General features: G+C 46.9%; 1 long non-coding RNA gene across 1 annotated transcript; it reads right to left on the reverse strand.

Moving 5' to 3' along the window:
* Window positions 1-2,757: 2,757 nt before the first annotated feature.
* LOC142256139 (uncharacterized) lies at window positions 2,758-15,363 on the reverse strand. Its single transcript, XR_012727490.1, has 3 exons — window positions 15,222-15,363; window positions 10,119-10,262; window positions 2,758-2,866 (listed from the first exon to the last, which is right to left on the reverse strand). It is a non-coding gene; the product is annotated as an uncharacterized LOC142256139 (long non-coding RNA).
* Window positions 15,364-21,127: the final 5,764 nt, after the last annotated feature.

Below are 21,127 nucleotides of genomic sequence, written 5' to 3' on the forward strand. Positions count from 1 at the left end.
ATTCAATAGTCTTTTAATTCAGTATCCGTCAAGGGTTGACCCTCACTCCTTTAAAAAATAATCCAATCTTAAGGACCATAAATATAATACAGAAAGCAAATAGTTGTATGGATAATGCTTTATTGATAATCAGAATACAACAGTCATAATGCAGTTATTGGGAAATATTCATTGGGATATACACCCCCTAAAGAGCGGTCAAGGGGTAACAAACAATCCCACCCAACCAGGACACATATGTCCCGACAGAAGGCCCTCACTGAATCATTGGAGGAATTGACCATTGCTGTTAGGAGCATTTGATACGGTAGAGGGCGCAAACGAGTGAATTGATAAGAGTAAGAACAGATTGGTCACTGGTAAAGCTAGGTTTGGCGTTACATGAAAAAAATGAATCCACCATCACTGGGAGAAGGACAGTGCTCATTGACTCCCATACAAATATAATTGGTCCTAAACTGTGATAAAGGTCTTTGTTTTACTTGTTATCTATCAGTATGTAGATTACGCAGGGCAGAGGTCAAGTTTTAGCTCTTGGTGCCCAATGCAAAATCTGTCACAGGACACCTACCTACAGTTTGACTGACAACATCTATCAAAAATCAGATACTGCAACTATTACCTCTGCAACATCTAACCAAATACTGCAACAGTTACCTCTGCAACCTCTAATCAGATACTGCAACTGTTACCTCTGCAACATCTAACCAAATACTGCAATTGTTACCTTCACAACCTCTAACCAGATACTGCAACTGTTACCTCTGCAACCTCTAACCAGATACTGCAACAATTACCTCTGCAACCTCTAATCAGATACTGTGACTGTTACCTCTGCAACCTCTAATCAGATACTGTGAATGTTACCTCTGCAACATCTAACCAGATACTGCAACTGTTACCTCTGCAACCTCTAACCAGATACTGCAACAATTACCTCTGCAACCTCTAATCAGATACTGTGACTGTTACCTCTGCAACATCTAACCAGATACTGCAACTGTTACCTCTGCAACCTCTAACCAGATACTGTAACTGTTACCTCTGCAACCTCTAACCAGATACTGTAACTGTTACCTCTGCAACCTCTAACCAGATACTGTAACTGTTACCTTCACAACCTCAAATCAGATACTGCAACTGTTACCTCTGCAACCTCTAACCAGATACTGCAACTGTTACCTCTGCAACCTCTAATCAGATACTGCAATTGTTACCTCTGCAACCTCTAACCAGATACTGTAACAATTACCTCTGCAACCTCTAATCAGATACTGTGACTGTTACCTCTGCAACCTCTAATCAGATAGTGTGACTGTTACCTCTGCAACATCTAACCAGATACTGCAACTGTTACCTCTGCAATATCTAACCAGATATTGTGACTTTTACCTCTGCAACCTCTAATCAGATACTACAACTCTTACCTCTGCACCCTCTAATCAGATAACGTGACTGTTACTTCTGCAATTTCTAATCAGATACTGCAATTGTTACCTCTGCAACCTCTAATCAGATACTGTGAGTGTTACCCCCGCAACCGCTAATCAGATACTGCAATTGTTACCTGTGCAACTGCTAATCAGATACTGTGATTGTTACCTATGCAACCGCTAATCAGATACTGCAACTGTTACCTCTGCAACCTCTAATCACATACTGTGACTGTTACCTCTGCAACATCTAACCAGATATTGTGACTTTTACCTCTGCAACCTCTAATGAGATACTGTGATTGTTAACTGTGCAACCTCTAATCAGATACTACAACTGTTACCTCTGCAACCTGTAATCTAATACTATGACTGTTACGTCTTCCACCTCTAATCAAATGCTGTGACTGTTACCTCTGCAACCTCTAATCAGATACTGTGACTGTTACCTCTGCAACCTCTAATCAGATGCTACAATTGTTACTTCTGCAACCTCTAATCAGAAACTGCAACTGTTACCTCTGTAACCTCTAATAAGATGCTGCAACTGTTACCTTTGCAAATTCTAATCAGATACTGTGACTGATACATCAGCAACCCCTAATCAGATACTGCAATTGTTACCTGTGCAACCCCTAATCAGATACTGCAACTGTTACCTGTGCAACCTCTAATCAGATACTGCAACTGTTACTTCTGCAACATCTAACCAGATACTGCAGCGATTACCTCTGCAACCTCTAATCAGATACTGTGACTGTTACCTCTGCAACCTCTAATCAGATACTGCAGCTGTTACCTCTGCAACCTCTAATCTGATACTACGACTGTTACGTCTTCCACCTCTAATCAAATGCTGTGACTGTTACCTCTGCAACCTCTAATCAGATATTGCAACTGTTACCTCTGCAACCTCTAATCAAATACTGCAACTGTTATCTGTGCAACCTCTAATCAGATACTACGATAATGACCTCTGCAACCTCTAATCAGATGCTGTGACTGTTACTTCTGCAACCTCTAATCAGATACTGCAATTGTTACCTCTGCAACCTCTAATCAGATACTGCGACTTTTACCTCTGTAACCTCTAATCAGATACTGCAACTGTTACGTCTGCAGCCTCTAATCAGATACTGTAACCTCTATAGCCACATCCTTAATATCAGTTTACATGACATCAAGTCTATACCTAACTATATCTCATTAAATTGCCTAGTGGAAAGCGAGCAGATAGTACTATTTTTTGGATAAGTAAGGCATAAACCATAAATATGAAAAGCATGTTAGGGTGATTCACACAGTTTTTTGATGCATTGCCACATATTACAGTTTCCTTTGAGGTTGAATACTCGTAGACCTTAGTGTAATTTCCAGAACTGCAATGCCTGGGTCGGCACAACCATGAAAAACTTCTCTGCTGGTAAAAAATGCTGAAATACAAAAAAAAGTAAACATTAATATCAAATGACTGTACCAATGGGTAGATTTACAGAAAAGGTATTCTAATAAGCTCCTTTACTAGTAAAAAAAAATGTGTGCATTACTCACCCTACCCAGGTCTGATGTCAGATGATACCACTGCAGCCAATCACTGAGCTCAGGGGCTCGGCCTGTGTAGACGAAACTATCTGGTCAGAGCAGGTGAGCTCACTGATTGGCTGCCACATCATTGAACTCAGCAGTACGGAGCTATGCAGGAAGAGCCCTTGAGATCAGGTGTCTGTAGCCCTCAGACTCATCCCTGGACCTGGGGAGGGTAATTAAACACAATTTGCAGTTTTTTACTACTTAGAAAACTTATAAGAAACATTTTTCATAATGGGGACAAATCCTTTAACATACTGAAAAAGGGTCAGCAATGGCTTCCCTTTTCATCCCCTATGTGTGGGGAGATCATTTTTGCCACGTCTTACTTGCTCAATGGTCACCTTGAAAGTAAAGCATGTTTTTTTTAGCTTCTTCAAGGTTTTTCTCACTTATTCCTTAATAAGTTCCTTCCCATCTGTAGAGGAGGTGCTGAGGCTACAGAGGCTATACCCTAGGTGTGAGGAATTTGTTGAAAAGTGATACCAAGTAGGCGATGTGTCACCATGATGACCCTGGGTTACTGAGGTATTGATTGCCTCACAGACCAGGGCACCTATACCAACAGAGTTTGCTGCAGCAAAGTAAAGACTGCGAGATGAGAAAATGTCTGCTGTCACTGGCTATGTGGCCTAAGTGCAGGGAACCCCAGTAATGTCACAAGGTGAACTGAGTTCATGCCGACGTATCTGCAGGAAACCCCGGTGATCTGCCAGCATGAACTCAATTCACCTTGTGACGTCACCAGAGATTTCTTCAGCAAGATCCCGCAGTAAAAACCACAAGATGAGAAAATGTCTGCTCACACTGGCTATGTGGCCTAGGTGCAGGGAACCTCAGTGACATCACAAAGTGAACCGAGTTAATGTCGGCAGATCTACAGGAAACCCCGGTGATCCACCGGCATGAACTCGATTCATCTTCTGACGTCACCAGAATTCTCTTCAGCAAGGTCCTGCGGTAAAAACTGCAAGATGAGAAAATGTCTGCTGACACTGGCTAAGTAGTCTGGGTGCAGGGAACCTCGGTGACATCACAAGGTGAACCGAGTTCATGCCAGCGTATCTGCAGGAAACCACGGTGATCCGCCGGCATGAACTCGATTCCCCTTGCGACGTCACCAGAGTTTTTTTCAGCAAGGTCCTGCTGTAAAAACCGCAAGATGAGAAAATGTCTGCTGACACTGACAAAGTAGTCTGGGTGCAGGGAACTTCGGTGACATCACAAAGTGAACCGAGTTCACGCCGGCGTATCTGCGGGAAACCCCGGTGATCTGCCAGCATGGATTCGATTCACCTTGTGACGTCACCAGAGTTTTTTTTCAGTAAGGTCCTGCGGTATAAACCGCAAGATGAGAAAATGTCTGCTGACACTGACTAAGTAGTCTGGGTGCAGGGAACTTTGGTGACATCACAAGGTGAACCGAGTTCATGTCGGCATATTTGCAGTAAACCCCGGTGATCCGCCGGCATGAACTCGATTCACCTTGTGACGTTGTGAAGCCCCACAAGTGCTGTGTCGGTGCATTACCTTCAGGGACTCCACGCAGCTGGATCCTGTCACGGGTAGGAGATCTTCTTCTAGGATTGTCGTGACGCCACTCTCAGAATTGCGGTCAGTGGGGACCGCCACTGCAGGTTAAGGGATGCCTGGGGCTGATGGTGGGTGCAGTCGGTTGTAATAGCCTCCTGAGAGTGAGGCAAGCCCCAGGGCCCTGTGTAGGTGTGTAGAACCACAAGGCGCAGAATAACTCCACACAAGCAGAATGTCTTTCAGGGGTTTTACTCACTGTTGATGGCAGGGTGAGTAACCCGGGCGTAGCTGGGATGAACCAGGCTGGAACCAGGTATCCTTCAGGCTGACTGATGAGGGTGGCTACCGACTCGCCTTCCTTAGCCCTTCTGTGGTTTGTGGTAACCCTGACTTTTAGTCCCTATGGGGGTCACCCAGGGAAGTAGCTGCTCCCCTCGTTTGTTTGCCGTTTGCTTGTCGCCTGGACCAGATCACTCCAGCTGCTTGCCTCCTGTGAACTATGGGCCCTAACTGTGGCTACGTGGCTGCGGCTTTTGTGGTGTTGTGGCGTGGGCTTTAAGGGCCCCACACCGGCAGGTTTAGCAAGGAAAGGTGGATCTATCCCCGCACTGGGATCTGCCGCCCGTTTGGGCCTGGTACTCCCTGACAGTCTCCTTACTTTCCACTACACTGCTCTCTCTCCAGCTGTGTGTGGTGTTCGGGCAGCACTCCCAGGTGACCGTTCTCCCCCGTCGGTAGTCACTGCGCGGACGCTGTTAGACTGTAACAGCTCCAGGGTCTGCTTCTGCTCTTCCTGGACTGCACACTAAACTGGCTCACTCGTGGGACCTGCACTGCTGCTCCTGTCTGAGCTCCACTTCCATGCTCCTCACTCCTCCACACTCTGCTTCAGACTGTTTACTCCTCCTTCTCTTTTCCCCTTGTGCCTGCCTACGTCACCTAGCAACCAGGCTCTCTACCACACCCCTTGAGTGGAGATGGAGGCTTTGCCCCCTCCACTCCTCAAGTGGAGGTGAAGGCTTTGCCCCCTCCTGGGATCCCCAGGGGTCCTCTCAAAGGTACATGTGTGAGACCTGATCACTATGCGCCTGTGTAGTCACACCTCGGTCAGCCTTCTGGATTACCTGTATTGTACTGTCCCCAGCATGGGTGCAGTACTCAGTGGTGCCTGACCAGGTCAGGGGCGCCACATTCCCCCTTAGTTATCACCAGCACGTCCTCGGGCTGCAAGACAACATTTTAAAATGCATAAAACAGTAAAACATGGTAAAACATTTTAAAACCACCAGGTACCATACATCACCACCCTCCACCCACAAGTCCGTTAACCCACCCAAAACCCTCTCACGTTGGCCGCGCCTTCAGCCACTTCTGGCAGGATGTAGAGGCGGCTTTCATGGGCTGGTGGTTTCAGGGTATACCTGGCCTGGTGGAGCCGCGCCTTCAGCCTCTTCTGGCAGGATGTAGAGGCGGCCTCCACAGTTGGTGCTGACCAGGTACCCTCTTTGTGGTGGAGAGCCAGGCCCCATAAACAGGCATGCTCCCTGGTTGCAGGCGAGCCAAGGCCCCATAAACGGACGTGCTCCCTGGTTGCAGGTGAGCCAAGCCCCTAAACAGGCTGGCTCTGGTGGTGGTACCTCTGGGGTAACTATGTACACTGCGAGAGTTTGTGGCTATAGCCAGTTCATAGCCTTAAGGTTCATGGGTTTCTCACATTAGTTCATGTGGGCACATGCTTAAACTTATAAACGTTGCAAACTGTTCAAAACTTGCCAAACTGGTAACTTCTGTACTTCTTTCTTTACTTTACATAGATTCCTCCTTACCAGGGCTTGGGCCTGTAGGGCTGCGGCACCTGTTGTTTTCTTCATTTCTCTCATCATCGGAGGTAGTCTCATCAGTGGGTCCTTTATCTTTCCTTTCTTCTTCTGTATCTGTTTCTTTTTCTGTTGAGACAGCAGGTTCACTGTAGGGATTTCTGGAACATGGTGTAACGTCAAGTGCATACCATCCTCTTTCTCCTTGGTGCATGGTGAATTCCACTGTATCTCCCATCTGTAAGTTCCTTCCCGGATGTCCTCTGGGCAAATGGGCTCTAACGTCTCTTCTGTTAACAAAGATGCCTTCTTTTATACCAGGAGCTACTATGAAGCCATATCCACTCTTCAAACTGAAGTCTTCTACTACACCACGACAAAGTGGACCTCTAACCTGGGATTTGGCCCTTCTCAGGAACCGTTTCTCTTCCAAGTCTCTGGCCATGACTTCGTCTTTCTGCTCTGGAGACTGCGGTGCAGGGGAAAGCTTGGTTCTGCTACGGCGCCGTGTCCTACGGGCTGGATTCTGCTGGGCTGTTACTTCACTGCCTGCAGGCCCCCAGGTGAGGTTTCTAGGCAACTCTTCCTCTTCATCCCAGCGGGAATACGGCAGCATCTCTGGCTCTGGGCATGGATCCACTGCTGATGGCTCCGGGGTCAGCTCCTCAGCTTCCTGGCCTCCTCTCCCCCTTAGTTCTTTGGAGCACTCCTGTTGTGGCAGCGCCGGGGATGGGTGGTCATCAGCAGGCCCGGGCTGGGGACTCTTTGGCGTGGTTGCTGCAGAAGTCGCCTTGGGGGTGTGCGGAGGGAGCAGATACCGATCCACCATCTCCTGTGGGAACTGGGCCTCTAGGTCAGCCTTCAGCTTCCAGTATTCGGGGTCCTCTCCTATCAGGGACTTCCTAGCAGGGACTTCCTTAGACTGGGGAGCGGTGTCTGCTCTGGCCTTGCAGGCCGGGGTAAACAGTGGTACATTCTTGTCTTGGCGGGCCGCGCCTGACATGGCGGCGGCCTGGTCTTGGCGGGCCGCGCCTGACATGGCGGCGGCCTGGTCTTGGCGGGCCGCGCCTGACATGGCGGCGGCCTGGTCTTGGCGGGCCGCGCCTGACATGGCGGCGGCCTGGTCTTGGCGGGCCGCGCCCTGCATGGCGGCGGCCTGGATCAGCGTTGCAGTTTCAATCAGGGTCGCAGCTGGAGTCTTAGCGGGCGTCGCTACTATGGCCGGTTCTTGGCGGGCCGGGCAGGGCATCGCTGCGGCGGCCTGGATTGGCGTCGCAGCTGCGATGGGATCTGTGCAGGCTGGGCTGGGCGTCGCTGCAGCGATCGGAGCTTGGCGGGCCGCACCTGGCGTGGCTGCGGCCTGGTCCAGCACCTCACTTGCGGCGCGGACGGGCGTCGCTGCTGCAGTGGGGTCTTGGCGGGCCGGGCCTAGCATGGCGGCGGCCTGGGTCAGCGTCACACCTGCGGCATGGATGAGGGTCGCGGCGGCAGCCGGATCTTTGCGGGCCGGGCAGGGCATCTCTGCGGCGGCCTGGGCTTGGCGGGCCGGGCAGGGCATCGCTGCTGCGGCCTGGTCCAGCGTCGCCGCGCCGGGCATCTCATCAGGGACCGCGGGCGTGGCAGCAGGGGTCGGGGCACTCGCGCTGGCAGGGGCAACACTGGACTCACCCATCGGTGGCACCATCGGGGTCTGAGTCGTCGCCGCTCGGTCTGGCACTCGTCGTGCGGTTCCCCTCTCATAGGCCTGAACCGCTGCAGCCATCTCCAGAAGCTCCGTGCGTTCCTCTCTGATCTGCTCTACGACCCGGGTCTCCAGTCGGTCGCAGAACTGGGCAAGCTCCCGATACCACCAGGCAGCGGAGCCTGGCTCTGGGTCTCTGCGTTCAGACGCCATTTCCTCTGCGCCTTCTTCTGCACGATTTCCCAGCAGCGGACTCGTCGCTGCCTCCAGTAGCAGGCTCTTCAGTTTCTGCTCTGCCTCTTCCAGCAGCAGGCTTCTGGCTCCCTTTCTGTCCCGACGTCTCTGAACGCCTCCGCTCTCTTCACTTGCGAGGTCAGGACTCTGCAGGGGATCTCTGGGTAGCCACACCTCTTCGTGGGCGGTAACTTCTCCCAGCGCGGGCTGCTGTTGTTTTTCAGCGCGCTTTTCATGGTGGCAATATGGCGGCGCTTCCAATTTTCCAAGCGGACCGCCCAGGCACATGGTCACCTGTCTGAACAGGTCTAGTCCACATCCTGTTCGTGACGCCAGATGTGAAGCCCCACAAGTGCTGTGTCGGTGCATTACCTTCAGGGACTCCACGCAGCTGGATCCTGTCACGGGTAGGAGATCTTCTTCTAGGATTGTCGTGACGCCACTCTCAGAATTGCGGTCAGTGGGGACCGCCACTGCAGGTTAAGGGATGCCTGGGGCTGATGGTGGGTGCAGTCGGTTGTAATAGCCTCCTGAGAGTGAGGCAAGCCCCAGGGCCCTGTGTAGGTGTGTAGAACCACAAGGCGCAGAATAACTCCACACAAGCAGAATGTCTTTCAGGGGTTTTACTCACTGTTGATGGCAGGGTGAGTAACCCGGGCGTAGCTGGGATGAACCAGGCTGGAACCAGGTATCCTTCAGGCTGACTGATGAGGGTGGCTACCGACTCGCCTTCCTTAGCCCTTCTGTGGTTTGTGGTAACCCCGACTTTTAGTCCCTATGGGGGTCACCCAGGGAAGTAGCTGCTCCCCTCGTTTGTTTGCCGTTTGCTTGTCGCCTGGACCAGATCACTCCAGCTGCTTGCCTCCTGTGAACTATGGGCCCTAACTGTGGCTACGTGGCTGCGGCTTTTGTGGTGTTGTGGCGTGGGCTTTAAGGGCCCCACACCGGCAGGTTTAGCAAGGAAAGGTGGATCTATCCCCGCACCGGGATCTGCCGCCCGTTTGGGCCTGGTACTCCCTGACAGTCTCCTTACTTTCCACTACACTGCTCTCTCTCCAGCTGTGTGTGGTGTTCGGGCAGCACTCCCAGGTGACCGTTCTCCCCCGTCGGTAGTCACTGCGCGGACGCTGTTAGACTGTAACAGCTCCAGGGTCTGCTTCTGCTCTTCCTGAGCTGCACACTAAACTGGCTCACTCGTGGGACCTGCACTGCTGCTCCTGTCTGAGCTCCACTTCCATGCTCCTCACTCCTCCACACTCTGCTTCAGACTGTTTACTCCTCCTTCTCTTTTCCCCTTGTGCCTGCCTACGTCACCTAGCAACCAGGCTCTCTACCACACCCCTTGAGTGGAGATGGAGGCTTTGCCCCCTCCACTCCTCAAGTGGAGGTGAAGGCTTTGCCCCCTCCTGGGATCCCCAGGGGTCCTCTCAAAGGTACATGTGTGAGACCTGATCACTATGCGCCTGTGTAGTCACACCTCGGTCAGCCTTCTGGATTACCTGTATTGTACTGTCCCCAGCATGGGTGCAGTACTCAGTGGTGCCTGACCAGGTCAGGGGCGCCACAACGTCACCAGAGTTCTCTGCAGCAAGGTCCCATGGTAAAAATCGCGAGATGAGGAAATGGCTGCAGGGAACCCCATTGACATCAAAAAGGCACATAAAAACGCACAAAAAAAAGCAATGTAGGCACATGATCTTATACTGGCTATTGAGTCTTTCCAGTTACAAAATAAGGTGTAAAGAAACCTCCCCTTTTTTAAGTTTTGGAATCATATCAGGCACAGGATACTACTTCTGAGGCCCCCATATCTATGTACCCGCCATTTATTACCATCTTTCTTTTCCTTCGTGTAGGAAATACATTGCGTTGCGTTCCCGGTACAAGCGATGTAGTCTTGACCCGTACAGGAACCATACGTTTTATAATAACACGATTCACAGATTATTCCATTGGTGACGTTGTTTTCTGAAGGCACTAAAATAAATTACATATATAAAGTCATTACAGAAAAAAAAAACAAATGAAAACAACACAGAGTTTTCTAAATGTTTCGGTCATTGTGTCATCCTATGAGATTATTTCCTAACATGAGGAAACTCTTTTAGGATTTTCCGCTTATTTCATAAATTGAATTTATTGTAAAGCACATAACAAAAATGTAAATGAGATCAATGTAAAAGAACACGGATCAAAATTAAGGACACGTTCAGATCCCTGCAAGTTATTGGTGTTAATCTGGCACCTGGTGCTAATTTCCTTAATTGTTTGACAAACTCTATGTAACTGGCAGCCTAACTTTCAAGTTTGCACTGACTTTGCCGTTCTAAAGTGACTGAAACCCTCCAGTAGCAGGTTGTTCAGATGAAGGCCAAAGGGGTGACTATCAGCCACAGCCATAGCAAGAGAAGTTGGTCATTCCAAGCCTGTGATATTGAGAATATTACATCCTTACAACATCACAAACTCTTTCAAGTCCACCCAGAAGGCTGGTCGCCCTCAAAAGACAAATGCAAGAGAGGAGAGGATAATGCAGATAATCTCCATGGATACTCATTTCCACACTGCAGCTAGAATTGCTCGCCAGTTCAGCACTGAACATTGTAAGGATCTGTTTAATCATACAGTGTCACGACGTGTAAGAGCATTTGGACTGAAAGCCCACTCTGCAGTGACCAAACCTCTCATTAGCAGAAAGAATCAAAAGGCTAGACTCACCTTTGGAGAGGAGCATGTTGCGTGGACAGAGGATAAGTGTCCACAGTTCATTTTAGTGATGAAAGCAAGTTTAATTTTTGGGGGTCTGATGGGAAACATTATCTTCATGGACAAACTGGGGAAAGACTGAATCCAAAGTGTGTTAAGAAGTCAGTAAAGGTGGTGGAGGAAGTGTCATGGTTTGGGGAATGTTTTCTTCAGCAGGAGTCAGACCTCTCATACAGCTACATGGCAGAGTGAATGCAAGTGTGGATCAGAACATTTTTCACAATACGTGGTTCCTTACTTGCATTCATCACTCACTCGGCCAACAACTTTTATGCAGGACAATGCCCCCTGTCATACAGCAAAATGGGGAAAGCAGCTCCTGGAAACAATGAAATGGCCACAGTCCAGAGGCTTGATCTAAACCCAATAGAAAACCTCTGGAAATTCCTTGGTAAAAAAGTTATGCCAAAGAAACTCACAACAGTCAAAGAAGTGTGGAAGAGACTGGAAGAAGAGTGGACCAAAATCATCCCAGAGCAGTGTAAGAGACTAGTGATGTCCTGTGGAAGAGACTGGAAGAAGAGTGGGCCAAAATTACCCCAGAGCAGTGTGAGAGCCTAGTGATGTCCTGTGGAAGAGACTGGAAAAAGAGTGGGCCAAAATTACCCCAGAGCAGTGTGAGAGACTAGTGATGTCCTGTGGAAGACACTGGAAGAAGAGTGGGCCAAAATCCCACCAAAGCAGTGTGAGAGTCTAGTGATGTCCTGTGGAAGACACTGGAAGAAGAGTGGGCCAAAATCCCACCAAAGCAGTGTGAGAGCCTAGTGATGTCCTGTAGAAGAGACTGAAAGAAGAGTGGGCCAAAATCACCCCAGAGCAGTGTGAGAGCCTAGTGATGTCCTGTGGAAGAGACTGGAAGAAGAGTGGGCCAAAATCACCCCAGAGCAGTGTGAGAGCCTAGTGATGTCCTGTGGAAGAGACTGGAAGAAGAGTGGGCCAAAATCACCCCAGAGCAGTGTGAGAGCCTAGTGATGTCCTGTGGAAGAGACTGGAAGAAGATTAGGCCAAAATTACCCCAGAGCAGTGTGAGAGAATAGTGATGTCCTGTGGAAGACACTGGAAGAAGAGTGGGCCAAAATTACCCCAGAGCAGTGTGAGAGCCTAGTGATGTCCTGTGGAAGAGACTGGAAGAAGAGTGGGCCAAAATTACCCCAGAGCAGTGTGAGAGACTAGTGATGTCCTGTGGAAGACACTGGAAGAAGAGTGGACCAAAATCCCACCAAAGCAGTGTGAGAGTCTAGTGATGTCCTGTGGAAGACACTGGAAGAAGAGTGGGCCAAAATCCCACCAAAGCAGTGTGAGAGCCTAGTGATGTCCTGTAGAAGAGACTGAAAGAAGAGTGGGCCAAAATCACCCCAGAGCAGTGTGAGAGCCTAGTGATGTCCTGTGGAAGAGACTGGAAGAAGAGTAGGCCAAAATCACCCCAGAGCAGTGTGAGAGACTAGTGATGTCCTGTGGAAGAAACTAGAAGAAGAGTGGGCCAAAATCCCCCCAGAGCAGTGTGAGAGACTAGTGATGTCCTGTGGAAGACACTGGAAGAAGAGTGGGCCAAAATCCCACCAAAGCAGTGTGAGAGTCTAGTGATGTCCTGTGGAAGACACTGGAAGAAGAGTGGGCCAAAATCCCACCAAAGCAGTGTGAGAGCCTAGTGATGTCCTGTAGAAGAGACTGAAAGAAGAGTGGGCCAAAATCACCCCAGAGCAGTGTGAGAGCCTAGTGATGTCCTGTGGAAGAGACTGGAAGAAGAGTGGGCCAAAATCACCCCAGAGCAGTGTGAGAGCCTAGTGATGTCCTGTGGAAGAGACTGGAAGAAGAGTGGGCCAAAATCACCCCAGAGCAGTGTGAGAGCCTAGTGATGTCCTGTGGAAGAGACTGGAAGAAGAGTAGGCCAAAATTACCCCAGAGCAGTGTGAGAGAATAGTGATGTCCTGTGGACGACACTGGAAGAAGAGTGGGCCAAAATTACCCCAGAGCAGTGTGAGAGCCTAGTGATGTCCTGTGGAAGAGACTGGAAGAAGAGTGGGCCAAAATTACCCCAAAGCAGTGTGAGAGACTAGTGATGTCCTGTGGAAGACACTGGAAGAAGAGTGGACCAAAATCCCACCAAAGCAGTGTGAGAGTCTAGTGATGTCCTGTGGAAGACACTGGAAGAAGAGTGGGCCAAAATCCCACCAAAGCAGTGTGAGAGCCTAGTGATGTCCTGTAGAAGAGACTGAAAGAAGAGTGGGCCAAAATCACCCCAGAGCAGTGTGAGAGCCTAGTGATGTCCTGTGGAAGAGACTGGAAGAAGAGTGGGCCAAAATCACCCCAGAGCAGTGTGAGAGCCTAGTGATGTCCTGTGGAAGAGACTGGAAGAAGAGTGGGCCAAAATCCCCTCAGAGCAGTGTGAGAGCCTAGTAATGTCTTGTGGCCGCAGATGTGCTGAAGTCATTCACAGCGACGGCCGGTACACGTCCTACTGATTGTGACTGTTACCTGCAGAACATTTACTGATAATTTCTCTCTGTGCTACAGTCGTCATTGCTGTTCTCTAATTATCAGCATCACGTTTTGGGCAAAATAAAGGTTTTATGTTGATAAATTTTGGATCTTTTGTAAAACCCTGTTCTAGTGGCATGGTGTACCCCTTTACAAAAAACCTTCAAATGTTCATCAATGGAGATTACATTATTTCTGAAAAAAGCGAGTGATCAGACATTGTTCTCTAATTTTCATCTGCAGTGTATATACTTATTACACACACATACAAATCCCACCTGTAGAAAACAAAGGAGCGGGCAGCACTCTGCAGGTAGCTTCAGACAGCTTTATTTTTCGATGCTGACAGGTGTAACAGACATGAGGGAGTGGAGGGAGGGGAGCACGAGGTATGGACCCGTGAAAGCGCCCCTAGAGGTACCGTCGTCCTCGTGCTCCCCTCCCTCCACTCCCTTATGTCTGTTACACCTGTCAGCATCGAAAAATAAAGCTGTCTGAAGCTACCTGCAGAGTGCTGCCCGCTTCCTTTGTTTTCTATGAATTGATGGCTTCGTCTGGGCAATAGCACCACGGTTGAGACAGCAACTTCCATCATACCAGGAGTTTTTTCACGATTGTGCTCGATGTCACAAAGCAACAACCACACTGCTTAGTGGTGAAACGGGATCATCTCACTACCTCTTGAAAGGGTAAGCAGTGCTGTGCACTTTTCCTTCTATGTTATTTCAAATACAAATCCCACCTGTGCACCGCACACATACATTGCATATATACACACATGTACATCACATATTTACACCTTACGAAGCTTAAGATTTTATCATTTCCAGACGCACAAGCAAGAGAGGAAGGAGAAAGTCAAAGCCAACAGATATCTTCATCCTGAGCCCCCTCACGTTTCTACCTAAGAGTACCAGGGATATAAGCCCTTCCGGCTTTACCCTAGTTTTTTGGCTTGGCTCAAGAGGAATTTGATCTGGTGACCTTGTGTTGGATGGTCGGTTTCTGTCCTTGCGAAGCCACAGCCTGGACAGTGCCTGTCCAATTGCTTATGCTCTGTTTACTTTTATCTTTGCTTTTTCCTACTATCCTTTCTATGTGTCAGAAACTAGTAATAGTTTTATACAATATAATGGTTTTGTCATGGTTCGCCTCCCCGTCCACATGGCTAGGGGGCGGAGCCTTTTCTCGGGCCTCACTTCCGGACCCTGGATGCCTTAAAAGCTGACCCTTCCAGTGAACCAGCGCCGGCTATAAGCTTAGCACTGCTTTGCCTGTGATTGCTGGTCCTGTGAGTGATATCCTGATCCGTCTGTTCCTGTGCACCCGTGCCCTTGTCTGTGTTCCGTCCCCTGGTCTTCCCTCCTGTCCTCTGTCCCCTCTCCTATTTCCCCACTCGGTTGCTTCCTCCGGTACTGACCTTGCCCTGACTTTGACTCCGCTTCTGCTCGTTCCTCCGGTCCTGCTTCTGCCCGTACGGTGTTTGACCCAGCCTGCCTGACTATTCCTCGCATGCCCCGCAGCACGGCTTCTCAGCTGTGTTGTGAGGCAGTGTATTAGAACACTGTGTATTTACTTCCAGGTTCTCGTTGCTCTGTGTAGTGTCTTCTGCTGCAGAGCTCTGGCTCCCCCTGGTGGCAGCATTACAGGTTTATAATTTTATTAGCTTTATAGAAATGTGTAAATACTTACAGGTTGGTATTTCAGAATCACAGCTATAAGAGAAGCAGCAACTTGTGTTTTTGGCAATGGTCTTGTGTCCTGTGGTTATAATCCCGGCACTGCTACACTCTGATGATAATCCACATCTTTGTATCTTTTCTGTATATTCTTTGGACCCTGAAAAATAAAACGCAATGGTCTTGTGTCCTGGGCTTATAATCCCGGCACTGCTACACTCTGAGGACAATCCACATCTTTGTATCTTTTCTGTATATTGTTTGGACTCTGAAAAATAAAACACAATGGTCTTGTGTCCTGGGTTTATAATCTCAGCACTGCTACACTCTGAAGACAATCCACATCTTCGTATCTTGTCTGTATATTCTTCGGACCATGAAAACTAAAATCTAATTGACATTGCAATAAACTAGGCAGTTTTTGTTAGTAGCGCTTCCATTTTTATACTCCCATGAAGCCCTGATGCTTAAGTGTGCTGCCCTGGCAAAACCAGGGTGTCACAGAGGTCTGCATACATCTTTATGGTGCAGAGCTCACTCTCCCTTGGGGAGTTTCCCACACCAATACACACCGGCCAATCAGGCCCCACTCGCCCCCTCCTCAGGAAAACGGGAGGACGAGAGAGGAGCTTGGGGAGAGCAGAGTTTAGTTTCAGTCAGTCTGCACAAGGAGAGAGGTCTGGAAGGAGCCCCTGTGTGGGGCTAGGAGAAGTGGCAGTGAGGGCCTCAGGAATAGGCCAGCCGCTTACTGTGTACGGAGCAGACACAGACACAGACACCAGGCAGGAGAAAAACACCCGAATTACACACACAGGTGTGGGACCCGTCCTCACAGCAGCCGTGGGCACCAGTTACCAACAAATTGGTTAATTCTTGGACTCGTGTCAGTTATTGCCTTATACTGTGAGTACTCCTGCACCACCCGGTCCAAGCCGTGGACTGCACCCATTATTCCCCAATCCATCACATCGGGGTCCCAGGACATCAACACCCTACCCATGGAGGGAAAATCACCACCTTGCTGCTTATTACCATCCGCGGGATCCTGTGACCGGCAGCGGCGGTGCTCCATTACCTCACCGCACAACACGGGTGGCGTCACGGAACATAGACTACCAAATCTCCCCTGTATATAATCCCCTTTTTGCTGTGGAGCCTGGGATCACAGACCGGGTCACGCCACCGTACCCTACAAAAGTGACCCCTTGGCCCGGATCTGAGTATCCCCTATCCCTGGACCACACATAAGTACCATTGTATATATAAACAACATCTGAAAACCAAAGAATGGGGAAAATCTTTGATGGTCAAAAATGACCACCATGACCCCAACACTGGATGATTGGATTGTCAATCCTTGGTAGAGACTCAAATATAAAGAAGAAAACCATAAGAACGAGTCACTAGACTACCTTGATGCCAAAAATCTATTAATCTTTATTAATCAAAAAACAGACAATAATGTTAAAAATGAACAATACAGGTGGTGCTGGTAAGGATACAAACAGAAGGAGTTGACACCGGCTTGCTGGTAATGTGCAAAAAAAACCCTTCTACTGCTCCTACCACATTTTCTGGAATGCAACGAGGAAAGAGAGTAGAAGAGCGAACATGTTATGGTTGTGGGCATCCCGGGCATCTGCAGGACACATGCCCATCTATCTATTGGCGTCATCCTCCAAATCGACAACCACCTCCAGCACCTGCACCTCCCTATCAGTCACCAAGTTCTTCTACCTACTTCTCCAGAATGCAAACTGGAAGGAGTGAGGCGCAGCGCAGATGTTATCGATGTTGGCAGCCTGGCCATCTACAAGACACTTGCCCGGCTGGTCAATTGAGGAATGACCCTGCACCAAATCGACCTGTTAACTATCTACAGCCCAGTATGATGAGGGAAGAGTTGTCACCTCTTCAAGTTGACTTGCCTAATAACTCAGACACTTATGTTCAACTACTAGGTGTTTTTTGAGGTGCGGGCCACAGCCCCGAGTTCTTCTTATCACCCAAGGAAGCACTTACAGGAGGTTGTACTGGATGGACAGAGAGTTCTTGGTTTTTGAGACTCTGGGGCGTTTCTCACAATAGCTGATCCCCGAGTGGTTCGGCCGGAGGCAATATAGCCAGTACCAGGCTTTACCATTAAATTGGCTGGAGGACAAAGGAGAAATATCCCAAAAGTGACTGTAGAACTGGACTTTGGCTTTGGGGTCAAGCAATGTGTGGTTGGGATAATGAGCGGCCTGCCTGCAGATTTTCTCCTAGGCAATGATGTGGGAGATCTACAATGCCAATTTGTGGGTGCAGGAAGCAGAGTTTAAGTCAAGTAGGATACAAACTGGAGCCCGACCCTTCAATTCTACACCTCCACCATACACTAAAGAAGATGGAGCCAACACCCAAAATTCCGATGGATTGTCTAGACAGGAGGAGCCCTGAGTTATGTCAGCCATGTTTACGTGTACTTGACAAGCGCCCTGTAGAGGTCACTAGTCCGTACACAAATTGAGGGGGGATGGGGTTGTAACCACGTGTCCCTCCCCCGCCTGTGCTCATAGTGTAATAGTCTGTCCCTCCTTGACTGTCCTGTATGTACTACTTCTGGTGGGAGATTGTTTTTTCTTCTCAGCATGGGACTCATCCAATCCACAACTTGGTAGACAGAATAGAGCCAGGACGTCTGGAATCCTTTCATGTATCAAATGTCCAGGGGAGGTGTGCCCTGCTGCCCACCTACGGGGCTGATCCCAGGAGAAGAAAACAATGAGACCCATGTTAGTCAGTTAGTTGGATCTCGGCTGGAGAAGGACTAGGATCTATAGCTGAGGCTGGATCCTAGGGCCTGTGTATGGACTGTTACAGATTGGAGATCAGTGGCCACATGGGATTGTGTTTTGTTGTTCACCCTGTTGGACTCAAGAAACTCATATAAGGACCATTGCCCTATTTTCCCTGGCGTCGGAATACCGGGAGGCGACCCCGGATCTGTTGTTTTGTTGTGGACTCCTTGCAGACTTTAAGGATTTATATTCATGTTTGGTGCTTTATCTTTGTGGTTCCAATAAAGCCCTTTTGGATTGTTCCTCGACCTGGCGTCCCTTACTGCTCTGTTGCATACCCCGTCACAGTCGTTACGAGTACTGAGCACCCGAGCATGGTAGTGCCCGCTCATCACTAGCATCAATCAGGGTCAAGGTGATTTCCAGGTAATTAGGTCACCTGGGAAAAACGAATGGTACAGTGCCATTTCTGTAATCCATCAACACTCATTTTTGAAGAAATATCTTAATTCTGATTATTTAAAGGGGTTCAGATAATGGTAATATTTCATAAAAGGTGACAATAATGGCACATAAAGCTGTATAGTATGAAACATTTATATATGTATATATATACCTACCATGTCTGGTTCTTATAACTATAGTCAAGCATGCGTCAAATTCTGGGGCGCATCTCGTAAGTCTGATACAATTATACTCAACTAATCCATGACATTCCACGCAGGACAAAAAATTGACTATAAAAGGAAGACAAAAAGAAAATATGTCACGGGGGAGCACTCATGGATAAAGGCGCAAAGTAGACATTTTACTAAACAGTACAGTCAATGGCGTATCTTCGGGGTCCCAGCGCAAAACCTCTAACAGACATCCCAGCTATTAAGGATATTTAACCCCTCTTTGACCTCTCAGAAAATGGAGACACAAGCTATTTTTTCTTATATACAAAATTTTCTTTTAAGCCACTAAATTATAAAAACTAGCATATAAGTTTGCATTGCTGTAATCATACCGCCAGGGAGACTCACGTTGAAAGTTCATCTTTAATTAAAAATGAGCATCGTCACAAAAAAAAAATATGATGGAATGGCTTTTGCTCTTTTTTTTTCAATATTTTTTTTATTTTATTATTTTTATTTTATTTATTTTATTTTTTTTATAAAAAAAAAAAAAAATATTGTTTTATTTTTATTTTATTTATTTTAGTTTTTATAAAAAAGATTTTATTTTTTTATTATATTATTTTTATTTTATTTATTGTTTAGTAATTTTTTATTTTATTTTTATTTTTTTTATTTCTTTTTTCAATTTTTTTCAATATTTTTTCATTTTTTATTTTAATATTTTTATTTTATTTTTTTATTTTATTATTTTTATTTTATTTATTTTAGTTTTTATAAAAAAGTTTATTTTTTTATTTTTCTTTTATTTAAATTTTTTATTAATTTTTTTATTTTATTTTTATTTTTTTTCATTTTTTACTTTATTTTTATTTTATTTATTTTATTTTTTATATATTTTTTTATAAAAAATAAAATAAATAAAAAAAAAATAATATTGTTTTCTTTTTATTTATTTTAGTTTTTATAAAAAGAGATTTTTTGTTTTATTTTATTATTTTTATTTTATTTATTATATTGTTTATTAATTTTGTATTTTATATTTTTTGTTTTTTCAATTTTTTTCAATATTTTTTCATTTTTTATTTTATTATTTTTATTTTATTTATTTTAGTTTTTATAAAAAAATTATATTTTTTATTTTTTTATTTATTTTATTTATTTTAAATTTTATAAAAACGATTTTATTTTTTTATTTTATTGTTTTTATTTTATTTATATTTTTTATTTTTTTATTTTATTTTTATTTTTTATTTTTTTTCAATTCTTTTTTCAATATTTTTTCTCAAGTATGATTTTTTTTTTTTTATCAGTATATTATGTGGTAAAATGAATGGCGTCATTTGAAGAGCTGCAACTCATCCTACAAAAAATAAGTAAATAAGTCATGGCTCTTGGAAGGAGGCGAAGGAAAAAATGAAAAAATGGTGCGTCATTATAGAGAACTGGTAGGGATCTCAGCTGTTGGCTAAAGGACTAATGGAAAGGTCCTGGGACATAGCCCACCACTCGAACATGATGAGAAGTACATTCATAAAACTGTTATAATATAACAAAACGCACCTGTAGACAAAGCACTCGTCCTGTTCGCTTTTTTGCATTCTAAATCTTCAGTGGGTTTATCAAATGTATTCATAATAAATGATAAACCGATGAGAGGGTGCAACAGACAGTAACTCGAAGACGCGCAGCCTCTAACGTCCACTTTGGGTATATAATCTATGGCAAAATCGAAAGACAATGTATAAGTGACAGAAAACATAACCCCAAAGTAAAGAGACAGTAAATGATAACTAGTAATGAGCGGGCACTACCATGCTCGGGTGCTCAGTACTCGTAACTAGTGATGAGCAGGCACTACCATGCTCGGGTGTTCAGTACTCGTAACTAGTGATGAGCAGGCACTACCATGCTCGGGTGCTCTGTACTCGTAACTAGTGATGAGCGGGCACTACCATGCTCGGGTGCTCTGTACTCGTAACTAGTGATGAGCGGGCACTACCATGCTCGGGTGCTCAGTACTCGTAACTAGTGATGAGCGGGCACTACCATGCTCAGGTGCTCAGTACTGGTAACTAGTGATGAGCGGGCACTACCATGCTCGGGTGCTCAGTACTGGTAACTAGTGATGAGCGGGCACTACCATGCTCGGGTGCTCTGTACTCGTAACTACTGATGAGCGGGCACTACCATGCTCGGGTGCCCAGTACTGGTAACTAGTGATGAGCGGGCACTACCATGCTCGGGTGCTCAGTACTCGTAACTAGTGATGAGCGGGCACTACCATGCTCAGGTGCTCAGTACTGGTAACTAGTGATGAGCGGGCACTACCATGCTCGGGTGCTCAGTACTGGTAACTAGTGATGAGCGGGCACTACCATGCTCGGGTGCTCAGTACTGGTAACTAGTGATGAGCGGGCACTATGTGACGCCCTGGGCAAGCCAGGGGTCACAGGTCATCACACCACCACACCCTACACCCCAGTTAGGAACACCTAGGCTAACCAAAATCCTTGTTG

The sequence above is a fragment of the Anomaloglossus baeobatrachus genome, chromosome 11 (genome assembly GCF_048569485.1).
Source record: "Anomaloglossus baeobatrachus isolate aAnoBae1 chromosome 11, aAnoBae1.hap1, whole genome shotgun sequence".
Lineage (NCBI taxonomy): Eukaryota > Metazoa > Chordata > Amphibia > Anura > Aromobatidae > Anomaloglossus > Anomaloglossus baeobatrachus.